The sequence below is a fragment of the Platalea leucorodia genome (assembly GCF_965183815.1).
Source record: "Platalea leucorodia genome assembly, chromosome: 1".
Lineage (NCBI taxonomy): Eukaryota > Metazoa > Chordata > Aves > Pelecaniformes > Threskiornithidae > Platalea > Platalea leucorodia.
In genome coordinates this window covers 128943137-128960159 of record NC_138823.1, presented here as the reverse complement: position 1 = coordinate 128960159, position 17023 = coordinate 128943137, and the positions used below count along the sequence as shown (strand labels likewise).

Here is a 17023-nt window from a genome sequence, read left to right as displayed (position 1 = left end):
CATTGGCACCACACTTAGAAATCTAGTTGCCTCCCTCTACAATTTAGATATTACTGCTTTCTTTTTAATACTGTCTAGGGAACAATTCAGGTAGGTTGTGATGCCCCTACATGTTTCAGATATAGAAAACCACTATCTATTCATTTCTTCTTTCAGAACGTGTTGCAAAATATTAAAATCTGAGAAGAAAGCATCATAAAATGAGGAACCTATAAAACCAATTTTCTCTTCTTCTAGAGATGGTTTAACAGTACTTTCAGCATATTCATTTCATGGTACATTTTTGCATCTGCAAAGCAGAAGAAAGATATTTTGGTACTGTCTGCTAAACTGACAAACAATACTTCGAAGCTAACATTCAGGGACAAGGAGATATATTTTTAATTGTGTTTTTGGCCTAAATCTACATTTTCTAGAAAGCAGAATGTTTTAGGATGAAAGCACTATATAAATGAAAGATGGTATTAGTAATAATAGTTGACATCCTTTACTATGCTGGTATTGGCTTACATCTAAACACATCATTGCTATCTTTTATTTGCCTAAATACAAAAATAATCAGCTATTTCCCTTTTCCTGACGATACACTGAAAATAAAATATTTATTAAAAAAAAAAAAAAAAGTAGTGTCTTAGGAAAACTAGAAAATACATTCTGAGAGTGGGAGAAGGCAGTGTTTGTCTAACCAGAGAAAACAGACTTTACAGATGAACAGATATCTCTTCCTCCCCTGCAGAACTGTGTGGGGATGTGAGGAGATAGGGGAGTCTCCAGGTTGACCTTTTGTTGTTGTTACTGATGATTGAAAACACAGAGAAAATTTCACCATACCAAGACTGAAACTTACAATGTGAAATTCAGAAATATGTCTTAAAGCACATTACACCATTCAAGAAGAGATAAAACCTAAGATTTATTTCCTCAGACAAGAAGCAGTGTATAAAAGCTACAAAATGCAAAATGCAATCCCATACAAAATAAAGAGACATACAAAAAACCCTACTGTGATTTGCCTGCATGTTCTCCAAGCTTTTTTATATGCTAACTCAGAACAGTAATTACTGATCTTGCAAGTTGACTTCTGTTTCCCAGAACTACGAGTTGTACGTAAAACATGCCTTTTCATTGAAACAATTACCATTAATCAAAACAGCGAAAGCTAATACCACTCGAGTCCAACCTACTGCTGTGCCCAGCAATATATCAAACTGTCTGTTGTCAAACACACTAAACAAACTTCAACAGACTGTTCACTACAAATAAGAGAAAACATGCTTGCTAAGTATTTTTTAGTCAAATTGCAACCTCAGTAATCCATTCTGTCACTGGATTTTAATTTGAAGTAGTCAATCACAGTCTCAGAAAGATCCGTATTTGACTACAGAGGTAACTCACTGGGACTAACAAATGAGTACTTGCAAATGATTACTATAGCCCCAAATTTGTCTAAGGATTTATATCCATGTATTCAGGTTTATTCCTTTACTCTATCAACTTCTTTCAACTATGAGATTTTGAATTTAAAAGAAAGAGGAAAAATTAAAACTACTTTTCACTGTTACTGTCCTAGGAACACTTACACCTCTAGCAAGTTTAATAATACTGTATTTTCTTCCACGTTCATAACCATTTAAACTATTACTAGCATTTTTTGAAATCTTCATTACAAAGAAGCTGCTACCTTACAATTTGCTCATACATTAACAAAAACCTATCTCCAGCAAGTCAAATTCATATTAAACAGAGATCTCATCCACGATGACATAAACAGTCAACGAAAATAGATATACTTACACTTCTCATGGCACCTCCCCTGCCCTACCTAAGAGTCATAACTATTTTCTTAATAAAGAAATACGGCATTTGGTATCTGTCAGAAAAAACTGTTTACCAGTGAAGTCAGTCTTTTTTGCAATCGGTAATCAATGCAGAAACTGAAGTTTCATATAAAAGAAGAGATACAGAAGGACAGGAATATTGGAGTTTAACAAACAGATCAGGCCTTTATTACCAGCAAGCTCCATTATGGATTTGTGAGCTTTGTAAGCCAAGCTCCCCCAAGTGTAATTAAATTTTTATTTATAATGTGTTTGTGACTGTTAACTTTGTGTTGCCTCTGCTTGTCCCCCCCCCAACTCAACGCGAAATAGTATTCCACATTTACTGCTGCAGAGAGCGGCGCTTTATTCAGTTGCTGAATTCATCTCTAGCTTTATAAGAGATGAGAAGTACAAATAAACATATTGTATATTATTTATACACAAACACCCGTGTCTTTCAGCATAGATATATACATATACATTGCTGCATGCAGACTCTCTAAGCCAAAACTGAGGACAAAAGAAGTACATGTCAGTTAAAATTGAACACATGTGAGCAAGCATCACTTTTTTCTACCGAGAGCACTATTTATCACATATTTATATCGTGGAGAGACAGGAAAGCTTCCATAAGACAGGGCGATGCAGCACTGCAGAGTACCTTTTATGCTGCAAACCATGCCTGAGATTAGTGTAAATGTACCAGGAAAAGGTTCTGAATTCCAACAAAGCCAGCATCTACGCTTTATTTTTTTGTTCCTTTATGAAGAGGACTTCATGAAAAATCCCTCTGACACCAAGAATGTATTTTTTATTTTTTGTATTAACTCTGTTCCCTCCTCCATTCAGGTATTACCCTCTGGTACCAATACTTATATAAAAAAAAAAAAAAAAAAAAAAAAAAAAAAAGAGCTTAATATAAGTAACCACAGGAGGATCTCTTCTCCCCTTGAAAAACTGCAAATAAAGATGTCAGCTATTGAGTATATTTGTGGCGTCTCCAGCAGCTGCTGTTAAATACCAGCTGGTCTAGCTGATTAAAATTACCTCCGAGTTGGTATTATAAAGATGCCTGGGCAGCGTTGCTGTATTAATGGATTATTGAGTGAGCGATGAAAACCTTGGCCAGCTGATGCGTTTTATTACAGATAGGCTTTATGATGTGTAATCACTGTAATTTTTATAACTAGAGGAAACAGGAAAAAAAGAAGAACCTTCTTTCCCCTCTTACACATACCGAAATCAGTTAAACTAGGTATTTTTTTTTTTTTTTTCCACTCTGTTACTTGGGAGTTAGCTAAACAAATAATTTGGTTTTTAATAGTTTCTACATATGTAAGACTTTATCCACACCTACACATACACAAAGAATGAAAAACTCTATGTTTAAGGCTATCCTGTATTTACTTATTTTACATATGTTTAAGTTTACACATTGGGTATTTATTTCATCCTTTGACTACCAGGCGAGTGCTGCAATCGGCTATGTGAGATAAACCCTTGTGCATTATTTAATGATTGAACTACACTGCAAACACACCTTATATTCTCCAGGTTCAGCAATTCAAGCAGTGAGGTCTTACGTCTGGTCCCTCCATCTCCTCTCTCCCTCATTCTCCTCCCCTCCCTGCCCCAAACCTTCACGCAGTATGTCCTTTAACAGTCTCTCAAACTTTTTTCTCCCCTTACTAACCAGAGATTTACCAAGTTTTCTGATGGTAGTTTGGTTTGCTCCCAAACTTACCGTGGTAATTATGAAAATCATGTAATTGTTACCACTTTTTGAGATTTAAGAAAAAATAAATGACTGGGCACTTGGAAGATTCAGATATATCGGTGAAACATTTTATTACAGATGACTTCTCTTGTGAGGTGATTCAGCAGCCAAGCCAAAGTTACCTCTGCCCGAATGCCATTACTGAAAGCATCTCAAGAAAAAATACTGCAATTTTTTCAGGAATAGACACACACCAAAAGCCAGCTAATGATATCTGAGATCTTTCAGTGGAACAGGAACTGCTGAAATGTAAAAACAAAGTAAAATAAAAAAAAAGGTCTTTTTCCGTAACCTTAACTTTAACCTCTTAAATCTCTCTTAAGGAGATGTAGCATTGCTCGTGTTTTTCCAGACTAGATAATTAATATTAACTCTTCCACAAAGTTTAGAAAATAATTCTGTGTAATGTTCAAAAACTGAAATAAGTTACAGAATTTTATAGGACCCTATGAAATATGGCTGGGTATTATTCCAGATATTCCAAAGTACAGAGTTGAATTTTTGGGAGATGCTACTACATCATATACATTCACCTGCAACCTCTATGGAGAACTTTTTACTCAGGTTGGTGGAGTTCATGTGAAGTACTGCAGACAGATCAGTTAAAGTATTTGTTAGAAGAAAAAGCTGCTCTAAGCCCAGCATTTAACAGATCAAAGATAATTTAGATCAAAAAATAGATCAAAGATAATTTAATTAACAAGGTTGTTAAAGGCAAGGATTTTACAATGGACAAACTTTTTTGATTTAAAGGTAAGTCTTAAAAGTCGTTTTTGGTCCACCCAAGAGTACAATAATCTAGGCACTTTCCTCTTTTCTTCATGCCAGGAGAACCTAAACTGTCTTATGGTACAAATGCGTGTTTCCAAATCCAACACCTGAAAATCTGAATATGTGATATACATCTCTGATTAATCACCTGCCTGTTGTGAAACACTTCTGCACTGCCATGACTAGCGGTGGAACTGATGCCAGTTTCTGTAAAAGGAAGGAGAAAAGCGTATTTCACTAGGTAGGGATGGATACTGTGAATAAACAGGGGCCTCTCCGCTCTTCCTAACTTCAGCATTTTCTTTCTGCAGAACATTTGAGCAGGGGTAAGGGAGACGGGCGAAGCCATTAGGGCAGGTCAAGGAAGAACGTGCGAGGTGAAGCTACCCCAAGCAGTGAAGCCGCACGGCTCCCTGCAGTACACAGTAACAGTTGTGCTAGTCCGAAATACCTCAGCTTACGGCCGTGCCAAGTGCAGAAGGCAGAAGCCACAGTCGGCTGCTCGCAGGAGCGTCGCCATCCGGCACCTGTTTTGTCTCCATTTTATGTCTGGAGCCCAAATGGATCTTGCAGTCAAAAAGCTCTTTTGGGAGGGAGACGCATTTTCATATTTGTTCCAAAAACTTAGGTTTTTTTTTAAATAAAAAAATAAAATAATGGTGATTTTGGTTTGCTAGAACCCCCCCAGTTTCGACTTTCTCCCCTCCTGCAAAACGCTGAAGCTGGAGCCAGGCGTGGGCCAGCGGACACCAGCGGGCACTTTTACTGGCAAGTTTATACTCACCACGTCATGAAACACCCAAAGCTTTCTCTAAGTAGTTATTCCACGCACATAGAGCATAGATAGGGCGATGAGCAAACCAGGTGGCTTTTACCCCTCTGTTTGGAGTCAACCAAGGGACCGCATTTTGCAGCCACGAGTGAAAACCAACCCATTTTTTAATGACTGCCTAGCAAGAAAGGCTCTCTGTCCCAACTACCCGTTTTGTGTTTTCTCCTACGGTGCATTACGTACGCTATTTTAAAAACGTTTACCCTGCGGCCCAGCTGTCAACCCGGCCGAGCCGGCAGCCTGCAGACGCTGCCGTTTGCGTTGGTTTCCTCCAAGGCGGGGGCGCGGCCGGGGCCGGGGCCGGCGTTTCCTAGGAGACGGCTGGCACGCCTTGCGGGGGGCGGGGCCGGGTGGGGGGCGGGGCCGCGCAGGGGGCGGGGCCGGTTTCAGGCGGCGGGGGCGGAGGCAGGGGGACCCCGGTTCAAATCCCCAAACGGAGAGGGGAAAAAAAAGGGCTGCCTGGGCTCCCCGGCAGCGTATTTGTCACGCGTTTACTGAATTTCCATCTTGAGCAACCCTAAACATAATAATAAATAAATAATAAACAATAAACCCGTCCCGAATTTTGCACCGCTGTGAGGTTCTGCACCTATGTCTATGCTGAGGCACATTTAACGTACGGCGTAGAGAGGCGTCTCTCTTGGATCTAACCACGGGTGGGCCAAGCAGCGGTGAAGAACAAACAGTGTTACAGTTGGAAAAATGTCTTATTGAAGATGAAGACTTAGTTATAGTTGAGATATAGTGCAAACACGAAATACTCCAAGTTTCCCCCAGAAGGGCTACTTGACGTAAGATTTAAATCAATGTCACCCATGGGGATTCACAGAAAGATAGCCAACTGGAAGCACTGAAGAAGTAAATTATTTTATCCGAGAAGGAAAAAATTAAAGGAAGGCAATTCTCTAAATGTTAAAATTATTACAATATGCTAAAGAAATATCTTCGCATTTGTAGTAAATACATATACATTGATATGCTCTGAATTAATGGTCAATTTAACATGCGTGCTAAATTTTACGCAAAACAAGATTCTTAATTCACTTGGGTTAATAAACATAAAATTCTGATAATTACAGATACAATAATGTCATATGAGCACTTTAAACATATGCTGTGGGAATTAAATCCTGGCTATTCCTGCCCACTGAGGACCAGTTTTTAATCTTCGATGCATGATATGTAGTAATGGATTTTACGAGTTGACTTTTTTAAATTTGATGATCAGGTTAATGAAATTTATAATGATATTTTTCACACCAAGTTCAAAATAGTAGTTAACTCCTTGGCAGAGGAATTCAGATTGGACATGTAATGGATGTACCAGCAACTGCTGGTGTGAAAGGATTAATCATCATTTTAGACTTTTATTAAATTAGATAAAATGGGATAGGCATGAATCAGAATATATAACAATTAATCACTGGACTTTATTGAGTCTTTTAAAAATCTTATTTGCTCCTGAGTTGATAACTAATCTAGGCCATTCCATACCAGTTTGACAAACTCTCCAGATAATGACGGTGACTAGAACATTAATAATACCGTCATTTAACAACAAAATATTTATTCTCTATGCGAATTAGGTTTTTTTAACATTTGCGGATGCTAAAGGGCATACCCCTGTCTTAGCCACCCCAAAGCCTTGTAATTCAGCTGATTCTTTGCTATTGAAATCTTTTGCTTTTATATATTTGCTTGGTTTTTGAAATTTAGGTAATGGATACACCAGTGTGCACAGGTGACCAAAGTTTTTGGTATATCCAACTAGCATTTAATGTAAATTGTTAGAGCTATACACACTGGAACTGCTAGAAAACAAAAATTCCTAAACTTTTGAAGTTTATTTATTGATCACTGAGAACCACCCCAGTTAAATTACCATAAACCTCAACATCACAACAACTACTAATCCAGCTAATAGGAATTAAGGGAGATGGAAGATACATAATAAGCATCTGGGGGATATGGAATTTATCCCATGAGTGTAGTAAAGAGCTCATAATTTAAGAGTGCCAAAACCCAAGTGCATCATGAAGGTCTTTCCTCACAAGTGACATTAATTGCATATCCCACAGATGCTTATTACATATTCTATTTATACCTCCAAGAAGAAAAATATTCGTTTAAAGTTTAAAGGTTTAGTACTGCTTAAACACAATGTAACACAGCTGTCTCATGATGTCACAGGGAATATCAAAGGCTGCAGCACAGAGTCATAATGTAAGAAATAGTTTAGACAGAAGATAAATCAGGGGATGTGTTTCGGCGGGAGAGTCCCAGAGCTCAGATGTACAGTAAAGCAGGATGTATAACTAAGTACCTTGCTTGGATATGGGATTACACCATTAAAAAGGTTTTTCTGATTACAGTTATTAAAATAAGAGAAAGGAGAATTAAATCTATTTCAATTCTTTTAAACAATTTTTCAATACATGCAACATGTCAAACCATTAATATTAAGATACGAATTGCTAAGGTCAAAGATGCCATTATCCCTTCTACTGTTCAGTCTATACAAATATAAATGTGTCATCAATAATGTTTCTAGATATTAAGCACATTGGCATGCTGCAAACTTTCTGTGGAAATTATTTCTTTTCTTCTACTGCCTGATCACTCTTTTGTCATTTCTCTCATAGATAAGTAAGATAATGAGCAGAATTCTTTGATTCAAGATGTCCCATATACTTCTAGTTAACTGTATGTGCATTATTAAAAAAAAACAAAACCTGATATTGCTGATTTTGCATGTCATTCCCACATGTACTTTTTAGGAAAAATGGAATAAACCACAAGGCCCAAGCTTAAACTCCAACAGCTCACACAACATTTATTGATCTAAGTTGTAAACAACTAAGAACTGTGTTTAGATGTTGTCAGGAATTTTGATTTAAGCACTGTAACGATATTTAATAACACACAACATATTGCACAGTTCTGCTGCTACACTGCACACGTGGATATGGGTATAGATTCATCCAAAGTATCAAAATATTTTTTACAAACTTCTCCACCTCTGCTAATAAAAACCTGGTAGCATTATGGTAGGAGTAACAGCAATCAGAACCAGGGCGAGTTTCATTATATTATATTTTATTACATTATATTATATTATGAACTTAAAGGACAGAAAATATGACATTTCTTTTCTCTCGCCCCTTTCTCAATATCAAGAGCAAAATAAAATATATCGCTTGTGTGGCATTCAAAGATCACTGTATTGGATGCTTTTTCAGACTTCAAGGACAAAAAAATATTATATAAAGGTAATCAGAGAAGGCATGCTAACATGGTCCTAATTTCAAATGAGGTGATAAGAAGTAAAGAAAAGCAGATGATTATTAAAAATTACAGATGACGATGTAAAGGTCTATGAAAAGAGATGCTCTCTTGTGAACTTCCCAAGCTCATGTTATATTGGGTGATGTCGTTTTGCTTCTCTGAAATTTGGGAAGAATTATTGTCCTGTTGTCAACACATTCAATACTGAATAACAAGGTCTAGGTGCATCCACTGCCTTCTTTTTTTAAAAACAGTGCTATCTGGAAATTCAAGGAAGTCATCAATGGCAGTCGCTATCAAGCTGCAAATGGTATGTTAAGTGTTTTCAGAGGAAGAAAATAGAAGAGCAGCACCCTTGGCTCTCTGTAAAAATTCAAGTGTGACTCATTCATTGATTTCAAAACATGTATTTGAAACCAGCTCCTACTCTTGTCTGCTTTTGTTCTTTTTCACTAGGCAATTCTATTTTGCAGTGTTGTGCACAGATTTTCTCTCCTTGCCAAAATGTGTTACATAAGTTATGTAACTTAACTCTTTAGGGCCTCGTGCTATTACATTCAGTACGAGGGGCGATGAAATATCCTCATTATTTTTACAGCATTAGTTTGGTAAAATAATTCTATTTTTAAAAACGTTTCTCAAACTTCACTTCTCATTCTTTACCTAGACTAAAATATTGTGAATTCATACAATATGCAAAAGTTACACAAAATTGTACACCCTAATTAACAGCACTGCTCTTGAGCAACCTATTCCTGTGACCTGTGTTAATGGATTTTATTCTTCAGATATGGCTGGCTTGCTTTAATATTTCATAGGATACTGTTAAAAATTCTTGCTCAAAACCACATCAGAACCAGAAAAGATACTCAAGGCGTGCACCTATTTGGAACAAGATTTTTTTTTATTGCTGAAGCTTCTACAACTCTAGCAAGATGTTGGAAAGAGGTTCACAAGGTCATGGAGAACTACTATCCAGCTCACCCATTTTAAAAGTTAGGACAATCAGTTGTATTACTTTCAGGGCAGGACCTTTTCCTGTTGCACGCACTTCCAACGCCGCCATGTATTTACCCAACTTAACAACTTGCAATAAACCAACTGTCAGAGAAGACTCAGAATATATAATGTGAATTATATGGGTTGTCTGCAGAATTCCTCCCCCCCACCCCGCCCCACCCCCTCACCCCAATCTGTAACATTTGGTTAGACTGAAGGGGAAGAGAGCACTGTCCATAGGGGTAGAAATGGCTATCCAAGAACTATGCTTGGTATCTGAAGTGGAAATAACAGGCGGACTGACTTGACTACTTGGTGAACTATTACTTTTGTGGGGAGAAAAGGCAAGAAGGAAGCATTCTTCCCAACGCTGACACTATACTGCCTTTCATTTTCCAGATTAACTGCATTCTACTGGGCAACCAGACACCTTTAGAGAAAATGCAGACTGGCCATATTTCTACAGAATTACTGTTTCACTAGTTTTCAACAACATTTTCATTAGGGATGAATTGTGGTTTCAGGATATAATTTTCTGCTAAAACTAAGGACTCAGATGAAAATGACCCCAAAGACCTAGATGATTAACATGTCCTCCTAGGCTGAGGGAGACTCAGACTGAAGACTGTGCTATCCCTGAAGCTGACATCCCACACCTTAAGGCAGTTCACTAACTATTGCTTTTTTTTCTTGAATGCAATTCCCTAACTATTGCTTTTTTTCTTGAATGCAATTCCCTGCCATTCTTCTCCCCACCCTTGAAAATCCAAAATGGCATAGTTTGTTCTGACATGGAATAAAAAGGAAATATTAAAAACTTTGAGTTTTTTATGAAATCTAACTCCCGTGCTTCCAATAGGGCTACACTGTGCATCTAAATATTACATGCTCATTTAAAGATTTTGAACAAAATTCTCTTATCTGCACTACCCACTGGATCCCAGTTGTGTTTAAAGATGGCAATATAACTTTTAAATTTTACAATTTAGGCACTAAATTGTGTTTACTATTTCTTGCCATGGTTCTTGTTGAGGCTCCCCTTTGTATTCTTGCAGAGGCTCCTCTTTGTGCGGCTCTTTTTTATGTGCATTGAGATGATGCAAAAGAACCCCAAGATTCTCAGGGTGACCTTCTGTCTGTATTAGTCTTTAGACTATCTTTGGGTACTGGCCTTTATCTTAAGGACTTAGGACAGGATGATCTTTCCCTGCTGAATGGTGCACATGGTTCTCTTCATTACCTATTATCATTTCTAAAGGTATGTCTTCACAGGAAAATAGAGGGCGTGCTAGTAACATGCGTTTGCATGCCCATAATAACTTGATTCAGATAGACCAGGTAAGAATAAGCAGTGAGCATGAAGCACCAGTTAACCAAAACATGAATTATCCACAGGCCTGGATTCTACGGGAAATGCTTTGGTTGCTAGCAAGTGCTTAAGTCCAAAGTGCTGTATTTTGCCTACTAACATCATGTTAACATGGGCATGTTAGCACAGTTTCATTTTTTAGGCATATGCTGAGATAATTGCCTTCTGCAACAGTTACTGGACCTACCTATTGCCTTTTCTGTACCAATTTCCAACATGAGTTTTCTAGACTAAGTTCTGTGTCATTGAAAGAAACAAAATGATGCACTAAATTAAACAGTACTGGTTAACCTGAACAGCTGATGTGATTTAAGTACAAAGAAAGCAAAGGAGAAGTAAATACTTGATACATGACACCTTAAATTCCTTACTAGAGTAGAACTTCTCCATTCATTGTTCAGCTTTTATAACCAATAGCTATTGACCACAAAAGTAAAAGAAAAAAAAAGACAAGACAAAGATAGCCTTCCAAACACCTGTATATATTCCTACTAAATTCATCACAGGTTTCAGAAGATATTTATTCTGTTGAAAAACACTGGTCTCTAAGCCTACTTATGTTTAATGCCACCAGATTTTTTTTTTTTTTTTTTTTTAAGGGTATGTGACAGAAGTCAAAATGGAAGCTTTCCTGCATGTTTCTTTCCCAGATAAAGATAATTCCCTGTACTTCATATGGGAAGCACATCACCTGCATCAAGGAGCAACATAATGACAAATCTGCATTCCATCCTCACAGCCATCCAGTACTACTCATTATCATCTCAGCACATAATTATGCGGCAGGAGAGTAAAACTCAAATGAACACTTTTGACACCTCAACCAATCCTTCGTTCTGTTTATAGAGTGGGCTTTTATGTTATGTATATGTTCAAATCTTAAGTCTAAGGTAAGACTAAGATACTGCTTGTGACAGTTGGGGAAAAAGGACAAAATCAAAAGTTCATCATAGTATAATTTTCAATCTAATACACAACAAGAAACGGCACAAAATGAAATATACATTTTTTCAATCAACAAACCAGAAAGCTCTTTGGAGAAACTCAACAATAAGCATCAGATATCTATCATTTAAGAAATGAAACGGTGAGTAGCCTCACTTCAAAACAGAAGAAAAGCAAATTCTAGAATTAAGTAGGATTTGCTTGCTGCCTGAAAGTAAGATACCTACCCTGATGCTTCAAGAATTGTCCAAATTTATTTGCACAGAGCAAATTCTTTGAGTTAGTAAACCACTGCAATACAACTGGCATGTCAACAGCAGGTGAGGCAATCCCTCTCTCCATCAAAATATATTGTAGTTTCCTAAATTAGCTTCAGATGTGTTTTCTTGTGTCACCTAACTTTGAACTTACAGGTTTCTTTTTACAATACTTTTTTCACTATGCAAGATAGAATTCGTAGTAAAGCCTTCAGATGTCCGAGTCAGCCCTCAAAAGCTTTATCTAAAAAGCCAGTAGACTATCTCTTCTTCATTTCTGGGACCAACAGCGGATGGTAACCTTTCTTAGAAAGGCCTGTTCATCTGGCATTAAATCCTTAACAAGCCCTCTACTGACAGACAAGCTAGGATTTATATTCCATTGAAATCTGCTTTATATGTAATGCTCTGTTTAAGTCAAACAAAAATAATTACTGGAAATCAACAGCAGTACCAGTTACTAAGTTCAGGATTAATTTGGTCCTGGACATTCAAATGAGAACTATTACTTTGTTCAAGAAGACTTTGTATTTGCTTAGTCATAGCCATTGTGAGCTACTAATTTATTTTAATAGCAAGGCCAGATTTTGGTGGTTCCCCTACTACATGCACAACAGCTCAAAGTTGCTTTCATTGTAATTGCTGTCCAATTAATTGATGACACTGGATTAAAAACTACAGAGGAACTGTAGGTGGTTTGGCCCATGCCATATATTATCTCTCTCATTTTTTTGGTGAAGTGTGAGAATCCAAAATAAACCCAGGCATCCTGAATGATCTGTAAAGTTCTCCTTAGCAAGACTGATCTTTGATCTACTTTTTCTGGAGATCATGAAGATTTCTTATTCTGATGACTAGTGGGATATTTTTTTTTTTCTGGATACAATGATTATGATTTATGGTCCTTTACTGTACAGGTAAAATCCTTTAAATTCTCCCTCCAGAGATCAATATGGTTATGGAAAAGAATACTGCCTGGTACCATAATGGCATGGGAGAGAAACTAAAACAGGTGGATGCCCCACAGCAGTGCTCATAGCAAAACAACTAAGAATAGTAATAGTGGAGCAGCACATCTGCTGTTGACTTTGCTGTAACATAACCTTTCTAATGCTGTCTTCAAATCTACACTCGTGCCTAGTTACCCTGCAACTTAGTTTGCATCCTTCTCTTGTTTTTTCTTTGCTTCATCAGATAGGCTTCTTCTTGAAGTATAATTGTGGTATCAGCCTACAGGGCTGAAACTGAATCTCGAGCTGCAGTAGGCAGTATGTCTGCCTGATTGATCATCATAAAGCAGAGTGGCAGCGGGAGGCAAAGTCATCGGCACTGAATGTTCTAAGAAGGCCTTTTTTGTACTGAGATTAAGCTATCATGAAATATTTACGCTCACTTCTGCATGCGCTTTAGTGTCTGTTGGATTATGTGCTTAGAAAGAGTTTGCTTAACCAATATAATACCACCATCACTATTATGATGCAGAAGCTAGTGAGTTGATGCCAACAGTTAATTTTCATTCTTAAATAAAGCTTTTTACACTTATGCCTTGTCATTATCTTTGTGTGCATTATTTCTATACAACCGTATCATATATATTTACATGATCTGGCTGTACTTATTGCATGCAGTTCTATGAGAATTTAATTTAATGCGATATAATTCACTTTGAAACTCTCAATACATAAAATAAAGTAGTAATAATGATATTATGTGGGACTTTTCCAATTGATTCATGTTTTCAATAAAATGTAAAAAAAGTCCTCTACTACAAATTACTATAAATGGAAGAAAATGTCCTAAAATACAGATATATGAAGACTTTCCTCAAACCTTGTCCTTTCTCAAGCTGAGAGCACAACCTGCTTAATTTGCCACTGCAAACACTGGCCACTGCAGAAACTGCAGAATGGTTTTGCGATAATTATTTTGCACTGTAACATGAATTAGATGTAAGGGTCGAAGAAATTAACACTAGAGTACCATTTGATCTAGGACATTAATCATTGTTAACTCATCTAATTTTACAATTAAACTGAATATTCGATCTGTCAGCCCTTCAGAGTATCCAATCTTTTTGCTTAATCTTAGCATTTTTTTGTTTTCATTTAGAGAAAAGTTTATTATCAGGAAGCATGTCACTGAACTGTTAATGTAATCAATTCCATTTTATTTTCAAACCATTCTTGTGCTTTACTTTACAAAGTACAAAATTAGATATGATTAGATAATTATTATAGTTTGGTTAGACTGTACGCAATTCACAGTGCTACCAGGAATGTGAAACAATGTTATTCTGCAAAACATTATCTTAGGGTCTAAAAACAAGCTAAAGACATGGCAAACAAAGAAGACTGAAGAACGATAAGGCACAAAGCCTTTATCTCTGTATTGCTGGTTCCATTTCGGCTGATATTAATAGCAGCTGAATAATTATCACAGGGATACGCAGCGGCTGACTGCAAGTGAATGAATGGGCGGTCTCACAAAATTTCCAGCTACAGAAACTCCTGTGCTAAGGCTGCTAATGTATATGACACCAACTTGAATGACCAGAGCACAGAAATACGGCAGCACCAGGACCCTAGTATACCTTGCTATACCTAACAGGGTTCTCCTTCTGATCAGCAATGAAATGAGATGTAATGTGAAGGTAATGTGAAGTCTGTTCATTGATGCCCTCCAGAAGATAATGAAATCGACTCCCGTGAGCTACCACTCCCTTGGAAACTACCCAGAGAAGATATTTCTTCTAAACTGGCAGCACCTCCCAGCATGCAGCCTGGCATACCAGGCTGAGGCTACTGACACCACGGTCTGCAGAGGACTAACTGATGAAGAAAAAATACAGATTTTTCACATTGATATCATAAACGCTATAATGAGTATACTTTTCCACAAAACCAGCATACAAGCTTTGCACTACTGGACAGCAACCAAAATTAGTGAGTCAAACCACACGTACTGAAATGCCTGTTGAAGTTGGTGTTGTGAGCAGGTAAGCATAATTTCAAGAAGTGTGTAACCACATTTTATGTTAAAGGACAGTTTCTGAACATGGAAATGTACAACACACTAGGGATCTTCCAGTAGAACAAGTCTCCTTAGTGTCTGAAAAATAAAAGGACTATTTGTAAACATCAAAGGTTGAAATCAACTATATGAAAATAGAAAGAGTAAGTAAGAATTGTTTCTACCTTGCCCGAGAAGGTTATAGAAGGATGTAAAGTATAGAATACTGTATTTTTAAATAAGTAAACTATATAATTTGTTTAGGCAAGAGGAGACTGCCACTAAATACAAGCCTTTCATGTTGATACTTTTCACCAGGAATGTCATAATATCTTTTGAGGGAAGTTTCCAGTCTTCCTTCTACCATTTTTATATTTTTTGAGTGATATCAAGGCTGACAGATGAATATTTATTGTTGGCAAATCCAACAAACTTCAGCAAAACAATAAACTTTAACAAAAAGCTCACATGAATTCTACACTTGGGTTATGTTTAGCAATTATTAATAACCTATTAAGTTTAAGAAATGCTGTTTCTAGTTCAAGAAATGCTAAATACAGGAAAAGATCCAGCATCTGTGACTGTCGTCTGGCTCACTACTGGAAATTACTGTTCTGAAGAGTTCAGACATCATTAAAGGTGAGAATAATACAACACAGTCATGTTCCTTTTTCTTTTTCTCCTGTCCTCTATATTAAATCAGAAATCAGAGAGGGATATGACCTCACAGGCAACCTACTTTCCTCTTCTGCCAATGCAGAGTCATTGTCTATGATACTATCCATTTCTGAGAGCTTTTCAAAGCCTGCCTTTAAAATATTCTGATGGTTTTTCCTTTGTTAATTTTGATATATTATTTTACAGTCTAACAGCTCCCTGTTAGTAAGGTTTTCCTGATAGTCAGCCTGAAGCTCTCTCTCATAATTCATTCCCTTAACTGTAAATTTCTTTATTCAGATTCAGTTCTATTTATGCCACACCAGACTGCACCATTCTTCTGTTATTATAATGTTATGTTTTGAGCTAAAGTCTAATTTTTTCTTTCAATTATTTCTCTTACTGAAAGGCAAAATCTTATACTGAAGTGCATACCTACAGTACAAATTATTTTTTCCCCAAAATATCTGTTTGCAAATTTCTGAGGCTTATCTTATTTTCTGTGTGTTTTCATAAGCCTTCATAAAAAAGAAACACTGTCTTTTTGTTTTCCTTGATATTTATGCTGCCTACTTATTCATTACCACCTCTGAAGTTTATTAAGGATGCTTGCTTTCTCTTCCAGACTAGTGAAGATACTAAGAAAATACACAACTCTACACTATGCAAAAAATACTGTAATAGGACAATCTGTCCTCTTCATACTTTTAATATCTTGAGTTTACTTGGCTTATTCTTCCTCTTCCTGTAACCCATTCCTATCAAAACTATTTAAGTTTTGTAGAATTACATTTATTTTCCTACTATATGTTATTTGTAAGTCTGGGACTACTACGTAGTCTTAGTTCAATTTTTTCTTGAGGGCATACTATGTCTCAGCATTTTTCCATTTTACTATAACATCAAATTAGACTTTAATGTTAGTATTGCAGTTATGGCCTGACATTTACACAGTCACCTTTTCCCTCCCTGTCTACATTTTCTATTGAGTTGTTAAATGTAATTCACAATTACATTTGGAAATTCACACCTATAAATGAAACCTTTTTTTTTTTCATCTAAGGCAAAGCCAACCTTACTTTAAATCATTGCAAAAAGTGAAAAAAAAAATTAAATGTGTCATTTTTCTGTCACTGCAACTGCACATATAGCTTGCCAACTCTTTAAGGAATGATCAAAATGAATCAAATGTCTAGAATTCCAGACGATGAAGGCAAAATTCTTCCTCAAAAACACAGTCAATTCACAGTTACTCATGGTTCATCCAAGTTGCACACTCTGTATTGGCCCAGACTGACTATA

General features: G+C 36.7%; 1 protein-coding gene across 2 annotated transcripts in view; it reads right to left on the bottom strand.

Annotated features, from left to right (window-relative positions):
* The window catches only part of TBC1D5 (TBC1 domain family member 5), a 321760-nt gene that overhangs the window by 106811 nt on the left and 197926 nt on the right, over nt 1-17023 (bottom strand). The gene's annotated exons all lie outside the window — the stretch shown is intronic.